Raw genomic sequence first — 10,408 nt, 5'->3', positions numbered from 1 at the left:
ATATTTTGGGGAATCTCCAGTGTCTGATTTAACAGAAGCTGGATTTTCATTTCTGCTTTTTATATCTAAACCATTGTGATATATTATTTTGGTTGAAGTATGTGAAGAAAATCCAACCTCCTGCAGACGTGTAGTCAGGAAAGGAAGAAGTATTTAAGTAGTCTTCAGAGAATTGTGAATATTTTTCTTTGCTACTATAATAAAACTGGACAAGTGATAGTTTCAGTAGAAGATATTAAACCATTTCAACAAACTCTTCATACCGTCTCAATAAAATCAGTTAATCTATCTTGTATTTTGAATGGGTCTTTTGACCATGAATGATTTTATGATATGCTTTGGTCATTTGAAAAAAAGTGTTTTTCCAACTTATGCACACTTTTCAAATGTTGACATAGTTCACTAAATCTTTTTTTTCCATAATCACATTCATATCACTACCAATCTGATCAGAAAAATTTTTAGCATTGAAAAAATGGTTCAAACAAGTTTTCTGAAATTCTCATTTTCTCTTGAAAGTTCAAATTTTGTCATTGGCTGCAAATAGGGTCACTTGTTTTCCCTGGAAATGACAGTCTCACTTTGTTCCTTTTGAGAAAATGTCTGCCAGAAACCCGAGTCTGGGCAACCATACTTTGTCAGTCGTTTTTTCAAGCCAAAATGGTGCTTCATGCAAGAAACAGCTGGTCGAGTCCGCCACTCAAACAATCACTCGAGTGATTTTCCTCCAGACAAGCATTGTGCTTTGGTATGCAGCAGACGTGCTTAATGCATACGTCCTTTTTTGTCACACAGAATATGAAATAGACATAGCCTCGAGGGTCAAGATTTAACAAAATTAATAATTTTTTATTGCTTTACCAAGGATGCTCTTAAGTGAAACTGGCAGTTCTTTTTGCTGAAAGTGCATGGCGGGGAAGAATTCGGTTTGGCACTGTTGCCTTGATTCACACTGACATGCCTACAGATTTAGCCACCGTGACTTTTGCACCATCCATGTGAATACCAGTACAGTTTCAGAATAAACCATGAGATTCCAAAAGTTACTCAATGCCTTGAATATTTCAACACCACTTGTGTTTGTTGCCCAGCATTCACATCAAAGATCCTCTTCTGGGATTGGTTGGTGCTGCCACTAGATAAATACAAGAGAAACAGCAAGTCCAATCACATCTGTGGATCCATTCGTTTGTAAGGCAAAAGTACAATTCTGCAGGTGAGGTATTAACTCTGTCAATGTGTTTCCGGCCAAATCTTAATTCAAGGAACCTCTGAAATAAAACTTCATTGTTCACTCATGAGAGAACAAGAGTAAAAAAAAAAAAACCCAAATAATATATTAGTATTATTGTGAAAATGATGTTGACCTTCTGGATTTCCTGAAAGGTCTCATAGAAGGCCATACTTTGAGAACCTTTGCTCTAAATGTCTGTATCCTGGGTCAAAATCCTAGTCATTATACCCTAAGTACATCTCTCGGCCTATCTCACAGTGCTGTGGTAAAGTAAAATGTGTCATTATTGCAACCTTTGCAACCCTTCACACTGTTCTAAAAATGCCAACTATTGTTGTTGTTGGTATTATTTTCCTAAAGCACAGAAATTCCAAATGGATATCCTAGTCTAATCAAGGCAGAAGATTGGAGGGCAGGACTCAGTTCATGAGGATGCAGGTAGGGAGATGGGACTGCTGTCTTTTTTTTTTAATTTTTAAATTTTTTAAATTAAGGTTTTTATTTACAAAACATATGCATGGGTAATTTTTTCAACATTGACTCTTGCAAAGCCTTCTGTTCCAAATTTTCCCCTCCTTCCTCCCACCCCCTTCCCTAGATGGCAGGTAGTCCAATACATGTTAAATATGTTAAAATATATGTTAAATCCAATATATGTATACATATTTATACAGTTATCTTGCTGTACAAGAAAAATTGAATCAAGAAAGGAAAAAAAAACTAAGAAAACAAAATGCAAGCAAACAACAACAGAAGGAGTGAGAATGCTGTGTGGTGGTCCACACTCAGTTCCCATAGTCCTCTCTCTGGGTGCAGATAGCTCTCTTCATCATTGAACAATTGGAATTGGTTTGAATCATCTCATTGTTGAAGAGAGCCATGTGGGACTGCTTTCTAACCCTGAGTTTGTCCAAATGATAGGAATCTTCTATAGGTGAACCCTCTAGTCCTCATTTATTTAAACACTTTATAGTTACTAATCATAGGTCTGGAGGTGCAATGGAAGACCATTAAGTCTAGCTATCCCATCTTACAGATGAGAAAGTAGGGATCCCTAAAAGTGAAGTGGTCATACAGAGAGTAAATAACAGGAGGGATTTGAAACCAGGTCTTTCTGTTCTTTCTACTATTCCACTCTTCCTTTTAAATGCTTACATATGATTTTTAAAAAAATGTTACATATGAATGGTTTTTTGTTTGTTTGTTTGTTTGTTTTTTACTGAGGCAAATGGGATTGAGTGCTTTCCCAGGGTTACAGAGCTAAGAAGTGTTAAGTGTCTGAGACCATATGGGTGTTTTGTTTTGTTTTTAATTGTGATCATGGGTAATTCAAATTTTTTAAAGTTTAAAAGTGCAAATTTGTTTTATTTTTTCCCAATTAATAAACATTTATTCCCTCTTCTCTTCTCCTCCTAATTAAACACACACACATACACACACACACACACACACACACACACACCTCAAAATCTTCTTAATAAGTAGGACTTACAAAACAAATTCTTACATTGGTCATATCTGAAAATGTATGTCTTATTCTATACTCTTAAGTCCATCATTTTTTCTTTAGGAAGTGAGTAGCTTGCCATCTAGGGGAGGGGGTGGAGAAGGAGGGGAAATTGGAACACAAGGTTTTGCTAGGGTTAATGTTGAAAAATTATCCATGCATATCTTTTGAAAATTAAAAAGCTTTCATAAAAAAAGGGAGTGAGTAGCATTCAAAGTCCTTAAGTCTTTCCAAGTTGTTTGCCTTTAAAATGCTGTTTTTAGTGTATAAATTGTTCTCCCGGTTCTGTTCATTTTACTTTGCATCACTTCATAAAAGTCTTCCTAGAACTCTCTGAAACTATCCTGTTCCTCATATGAATTAGTCAATAAATGTTTATTAAGTACCTATCATGTGCCTGGCACTGCGCTAAATACTGGAGATACAACAAAAGGACTAAAGACAGTCCCTATCTTGGAGGACCTCACATTTCCTTACAGCCATTCACTGCATGAGTTGCTTTGTTTAGCTCTTCCCCAATAGGTTGGCACTTCCCAATTTCTTAGTTCTTCTCTACCACAAAAAGAGCTGCTATAAATGGATCCTTTCCCTCTTTCTTTGGTCTCTTTAGCATATGGATCTTGTAGCAATACTTCTAGATCAAAGGGGATTCACAGTTTAGAGACTTTGAAGGCATCTTTCCAAAATGGCAGGCAATTAAATTCGACAAGCAGTTGTTATTTGTCCAAGCACTGCGCTAGGCTCTGGAGATACACATACAAAGAATGAAGCAATCCCTCCTAGGAAAGAGCTGACATTCTCACCTTCCTGCACTGTGCTTCTCGGTGAAAGCAAAGGGCTTTCTCTGGTGTGCCAAAGACTTTGCAATATGCTTGGATAAGGACACTTTCAAGTGAATTTTCTCTCCTCACCTTCAGCTCTCTCCCATGCCCATCCAGTGCAGGCTTGTCCAGGTTCTGCCCCGAAGCAATTGGTGAGAGCCAGAAGAATAGCAGCTGTGGGAAGCTGACTTTTAGGACCTTGCCACCATTTCCCAAGGGCCAAGGAAGGAAGCCAAGAAGGCTTGTGGGTATAGCAGCAGGAGACATAAGGTCAGTAATGGAACACTCTGGACTCATAAAGCTTCTTCAACTTTTCCATTTGTGACCCCTTTTTGTTGGAGAAATTTTTATGCAACTCTGGGTATATAGGAATATAAATAGGTATGCATCCAACATTTACTGATAATAAATCATAATTTCCTGACCCCCACATTCAGTTACATGGTCCCATGTGGGGTTGTGATCCACAATTTCAGAAGCTTTGCTCTAGACTCTAGATATACCACCTTTGCACATAGCTTTGGTAGGCTGACTGTGTGTCCATGCTGAAAGGCTCCAAGGCCAAAACAAAGGTGGATATTGGCTGTGACCTCTCCCTGCTGTGTCAACCTTATTGGGGGACATTTGGTCCCGTGCCATAGGCTAGATCTTTCCTTTGCCACATCCTCCATCATGGTTCCTTGGGTGGCTCAGCCCTGAAGGCCTTCTTCAGTTCCCTGGCCTTTACGGGCCCTGCCCATCCTGCTGACTCCCACTCCTTGTCTGCCTTCTCCCATCAGCCAAACCCTATAATCATCATCGTGCAGGGAATAGAGTGTGCACACTTTCAGTAACGGTTTCATCATCCAGGAGACAGTGAGGAGCTCTCTTCTTTGGATGAAGGTAATTAATTGGTCCACCTGAAGGCTATTCAAGTTGGGACAAGAGGCCTGCTCCTAGGAACATTCAATGGAGAAAGCCAGAGCATTCTCCCACAGCAGGTTCCAGTTACTGGGCAGGGAGCAGGGGACAGGGGTCTCTCCAGGTCTGCAGGTCACTAAGCAAGATCCTCAGATGCCTAAAGAATGGGAAGGAAGGAACCTGGCATTTATTAAATACATGCCATGTGCCAGACACTACGCTAAGACTTTACCAAGATCTCATTCAATCCTCACGACAATACCATGAGGTAGGAGCTAATAACCACCTTTCAAATGAGGAAGCTGAGGGCCAGAGAAGCCGTCACACAACTATTAATTATCAGAAGTCAAATTTGAACTCAAATCCTTTTATTTCCAGTCCTACTGCTCTATTGACTTTGCCATTTATCTGCTTTTCTAGGCAGGCAAGAAGATGGAAAAGAGACATCAAGAAGCAGAAGAGGAGAAAAGATCTGCTCCTTTGCAGAGGTGGGGGTTCATGGGTATGGGGCATTAATTCTGTAGGACATCAGAATTTTTTAAAGTTATGGAACAGTTTAGTTGAATTCTCTACCTTCCTCTTTTTTCCCCCTTTTCCCCCCTCTTTTTTGTGTGGCTTTCCCAGGGTCACACAGCTAGGGAGTGTTAAGTATCTGAGGCCAGATTTAAACTCAGATCCTCCTGACTTCAGGACCAGTGCTCTATCCACTGCCAACTTTTTTCTTTTAGAAAAATACTTTGTTACAAGGAATAACTCTGGAGGAGAAGGAAAAGGGGGATACTGGGAGAAATTTAGGAGCTGTAAAAATTTTTAAAAAGAAAAGGGGGAAAAAAGGGGAAAGATATGCTACTCAATGGGAAGCGTAATAGAGTCATCAATAGTGTCATCAGCTCTGCTCTCTGATCTTTGCAGACCTCTCCCTGTATTAAAGAAACCTGGAAAGTGGTAGTAAAGTGCAGTGGTTACTCCTGGTTCTGAAGGAACCTTATATACAGCATTTCTGGAAGTTCAAACTTGGGCCTGAAGCTGTATAACTTCTAATCCCCAGTGGCCAAGGTAAGAGTCAGGAGTCTAACTCAAAAATATTCACATTAAGATTTAGAAGGGATTTTTTTTCTTATAGGAACTCTTATGAAGTAGATAGAGCAAATGTCATCATTCCCATTGAATAGAGAAGAAAACTGAGGTACAGAGAAAAGCTACTTTTCCAGGATTACCTAATTAGTCCAAATGTCAGAGCTGGGATTCAAATCCAGATGCTGACCCCAATCCACAGCCCTCTTCCCCACAGCATATGCGACCCTGTGTCAGACACCCACATTAGACATGGCTAGAAACTCTTATACAGACCACGTAAGAATTCTAAGCCCCTGGAATGGGTCACCATATGTTATTCTCTGGGCATTTTTAAAAAGGCAAAAAATGATGATGGTCTTGAGTGTTTCCAGCATAGTCTTCCCCAGAGTGAGGGGAAGGGATGACATGACTTTTCAGAGACTGCAATTTGGGGAATGAGTCAAACTTCACTGGAATCCTTGAAATATTTTCACAGTCTCTAAGCCTGTGGGCATTTCCACACCATCAGCTGCAATCCTACAAAAGCTTCCCTGTTTTCAAGGACTCCTGTCATCTCCATCCCACTTTCTGCTCCCTAGGCTATTTACTCCAGTGTGGAACTATGGGAAGGGTGCTGAATGTGGAGTCAAGAGTCCTGAAGTTATTAGTATCTATTATGTTTAATATTATGATTATATCCCAGTTTTGCACTAGTTAGTGACCTTGGACAATCAATAAACATAAAGACCACTCAATAAGCTACTACTGTGCCTAGTGCTGTGCTAGGTTTTGAGGACTACAGAGAAAAATGAAACTTTTTTTTTTAACCTTGTAACATCTGAAGAGATCAATCAACCAACAAGTATATATTAATGCTTACTATGTGTCAGACATTGTGCTACGTTCTGGGAATACAAAGTAGCACTCCTGCCAAGACTACTCCCACAACTTGTATTACAGAGGAAAGCTGATTTTTTCCCTCAGAGGCTGCAGGGGTCCTCAAGCTTTTTAAATAGGGGCCAGTTCACTGTCCCTCAGACTGTTGGAGGGCTAGACTATAGTAAAAACAAAGACTTTGTTTTGTGGGCCTTTAAATAAAGAAACTTCATAGCCCTGGGTGAGGGGGATAAAAGTCCTCAGCTGCTGCATCTGGCCTGCATGGCTGTAGTTTGAGGACCCCTGAGGGGGTTGTGAGTTTTAATACTCTGTCAAGAACCTTTGTGCTTCCCATTGATCATCACCCAGTGGCCTCAGTTTGCTTCTTCTTCTTCTTCTTCTTCTTTTTTTTTTGCAAAGTTATTTATTGAGGTGACATGGCAATGTCAGTTGGTATATTTCCCCTAAACCTTGGAGTGTGCTCTGCTTTGGAATATATAAGGTCCTTAGAGAGAATGGGATCTTTTTTTGTTGTTGTTGTTGAGGCAATTGGGGTTAAGTGATTTAACCAGGGTCATACTTCCTAGCTGTGTAGGAAGTGTTAAGTGTCTGAGACCAGATTTGAACTCAGTTCCTCCTGACTTCAGGGCTGGTGCTCTATCCACTGCTGCTGCTATGGGATCAAATTTATAGGAAAATAGCAAGGCACATATGTTGCAAAGGTTCCTGATGACTGAAAGTCCTTTTCTTCCTTTACATGGTCCTGAAGAGGCTCCCCTTATATATCGTCCCTTTCTGGGCTCTGAGGATTTTCTAGAATTTGCTTTTATAGAATCCACATTCTCCCTGTGATAAGGGGGTCACATTCCCGGAAGCAGCTGCCATCTTTGGGCCATTGTCTTTCCAAATATATCTACAAATACTTTCTTTGCCATTGGCTACTCCAACTCCAGTGGTGTTAAAAGGCGACAGGAAGGGCAATTCCCTCTCAGTGATTTGGTTAATATTCTTTCACTAATACACGGGCCTGGTGCTAGGATATAATATTCTGAACTAGTTTACTGCATTATGTGTAGGCTCAGTTGTGCATCTGATACTTTCGGGCAATCTAAAGAGATTTCTTGTATGTCATCATCTTTTCTCATCCAATGGCCAAAACACTTTATTTCTAGGAATTGGTCAAGACTTATTCATAGCTAGTTTATATTTTGATTGACTGATTCACTGGAACTGCCTGAGCCTTCTGTAATTACAATAATTGGGATGGGGGATTACACCAAGAAAACCCATCTTCAAAGATAGACTTTCATTCTGGATGCATTTATGGAGGAAGAGGAAATGGCATTGAATGATGAATGTTACCGAATTTATGAATCATCCTTCTTAGCTCTTGACAGAAAGGTGATAAACTACAGGTGCAGAAGGAGGCATACATTTTCTGATAACAGCCAAAATATGGATCTGTTTAACCTGACAATTCTTTTTTTTTTTTTTCACAGAGAGGACATTTATTTTGTTTGGATTATGGTAGTATGGGAGAAAATTGAAAGGGGGTGATATCAGTGATGCCCCAAAAAAGAAGAAGAAAAAAAGTGCTAATGAAACAATAGAGAAGAAGGTTCATAGAGACATGGACAAGCAGGACAGTATTGCAATCACTGTATTAAATATATGAGATACTTGGAAAAAAGATGTACATAATTGAAATTCATGCTTTCATAACTGATTATCATTTTCTATTTTTTCCTTGTATATAGAAATGGCCAAATTTGTTAATGTCTATCAAGTTCATAAATATTTAAATAGGGATGGCTGGGTGGGGGAATAACATAAAAAAACCAACATCCCAGAGATAGAAAAAGTAGCTGGACTAGATTAAGGATAAAACAGAAGAGGTACATGAGAGAGAACATATAATTTTGAGAGTATTGAGGTGTTGATTTTCAATGTATTTGAAAGAGGGGAAGACATCAAGAGACCTTGTCATTATCACCCATCTGGCTCAAAAGATGACCAAGAGAAGATCCATAAATGCTTATCCATATGCATAAAATCTTATGTGAATAATTCACAGTGGGCATCTTTGATGTAAGTATTAGAAGGGAATAGGTGTCTTCTGTCAGTGAGATTCCCTAGCAGATCACATCTTCCAGAACTTAGCGCATAGCAGGCACTTAAAGTGTTTATTGACTGACTTTTTCTAACCATCACACAATTGACTGAAAGATGTAAAGAATCCAAGATCTCATGATGCTTATTGATTTGTTTTAAATAATGAAAAAGCATTTCATTCGGCGGAACAAACCATTGCCTAAGAAGCCCTCTTCCAACAAGATGTAGTTTATGTCAACGTCAAAGTTAAATAATAGTTCTTGAAAGCTAAAACAGAGAGAGCCTTGGTCAACAATTCTCTGATTATTAATGTTAAGGGAAAACACCAAACAGGGAGATGGATGTTTGATAAAGGTCTTCACCACTATCCTGGAGAAAACAGAAACCAAATCTCAGAGGGTTTTTCTACAGATCCTGAAGTCTTCCAGATGTCCCTATGTAGAGATGACAATGATGATGATGATGATGATGATGATGATGATATCTAGCATTTATATAGTAATTTAAAGTTTACAAAGGGCTTTATATTTGTTACCTCACAACAACCTTATGAGATACATGTTATCCCCATTTTACAGAGGTGGAAACTGAGGTTCAGAAATTATGGGATTTAGCCACAGTCACACACCTAGTATCTGGGTCAGTGTTACTCACTGGGCCTCCTTGCCCTCAGTGTCAGTATCAATGATAATGATATTGTGCTTATATCAGGAGCTCTAAAACCTCCTAAAGGAGATCTACAGGCATTCTAACCATGAAGGAAAAACTAAGCAGACAAAGATTCCCAATGTCCCGATTAAAAGTCATTTGATGAACAGTTTGCAGAGCTTGCCATTGTACACACACACACACACACACACACACACACAATATGTAGATGATTATACACATAAATACATGCACGTGAACATTATATATACATATATTAAAGTATCTATCTACATATCTGAATAAACACTCCAAATAGATGATGATCTGGTACTAGAACTAGAAATTAAGATGACAAATTTAGAACTAGAAGAAACATGAGAGACTGAGTCCAACCACCTCATTTTACAGATGAAGAAAGAGATATAGAGAGGTTAATCAATTTGCTCAATTATATTGCCTGTGAGTGTTTAAAGCAGGATGTGAACTTAGCTCTTCTTTCTCCTTCTCCTTCTTTTTCTCTCCATCCTCCTCCCCTTCCTCCCACTTTTTGTCCTCCCCCTCCCTTTTTCCCTCCTCTCCTCCCCCTCCTTCCTCTTCCCCTTCTCCCTTCCCTCTTTATCCCCTCCTTCTTCACCTTCACTTTTTCTTTCTTTCTTTCTTTCTTTCTTTCTTTCTTTCTTTCTTTCTTTCTTTCTTTCTTTCTTTCTTTCTTTCTTTCTTTCTTTCTTTCTTTCTTTCTTTCTTTCTTTTTCTTCTTCTTGTTCTTCTTCTTCCTCCTTCTCCTCTTCTTTTTCTTCCTCCTCTTCCTCTTCCTCCTCCTCTTCATTTTTTCCCCTGTTACTGATTTTAATGGAAGTAATGCTCTTCATATCTTTGCCTCTAAGTCACGAAGTTTAAAAAAACATAATTTTTTTTTGCATTTTTTTCTTTCTATAATGTTTCTTCAGAGTTGTTGTGATCATTATTATATTGGTATTAGCAAATATACACAGATAATATACAATATTATAGATGCTACATATATAACATACAACATCACATGTATACATAAAGATACTTTTATACACACACATATGACTACATACAACAAAGTAAATCTACCTTCACCATGGAGAATTCCAATAAATAAGGATTCTCTTAAACACTTTAAGTAAAAGTAAACACATCAAACTGGCCTTTTTCACTCATCACCAAAGTTCTTCAAACTCATGCTAGCTTCTTGAAAATACACATATGTATAAATAGACATAT

General features: G+C 38.7%; 1 long non-coding RNA gene across 2 annotated transcripts; it reads left to right on the top strand.

Moving 5' to 3' along the window:
• Positions 1-1,350: 1,350 nt before the first annotated feature.
• On the top strand, positions 1,351-8,120 carry LOC127558959 (uncharacterized). Of its 2 annotated transcripts, XR_007953042.1 has the most exons (5): positions 1,351-1,672; positions 3,680-3,832; positions 4,883-4,950; positions 5,375-5,518; positions 7,894-8,120. It is a non-coding gene; the product is annotated as an uncharacterized LOC127558959 (long non-coding RNA). The 2 variants fall into 2 exon arrangements; XR_007953043.1 differs by lacking the exons at positions 1,351-1,672; positions 3,680-3,832 and adding an exon at positions 4,160-4,444.
• The last annotated feature ends 2,288 nt before the right edge of the window (positions 8,121-10,408 follow it).

This window comes from Antechinus flavipes, chromosome 4, assembly GCF_016432865.1.
Source record: "Antechinus flavipes isolate AdamAnt ecotype Samford, QLD, Australia chromosome 4, AdamAnt_v2, whole genome shotgun sequence".
Lineage (NCBI taxonomy): Eukaryota > Metazoa > Chordata > Mammalia > Dasyuromorphia > Dasyuridae > Antechinus > Antechinus flavipes.
Note: the sequence above shows the minus strand (reverse complement) of the source record. Positions and strands in the feature narration are given on the sequence as shown.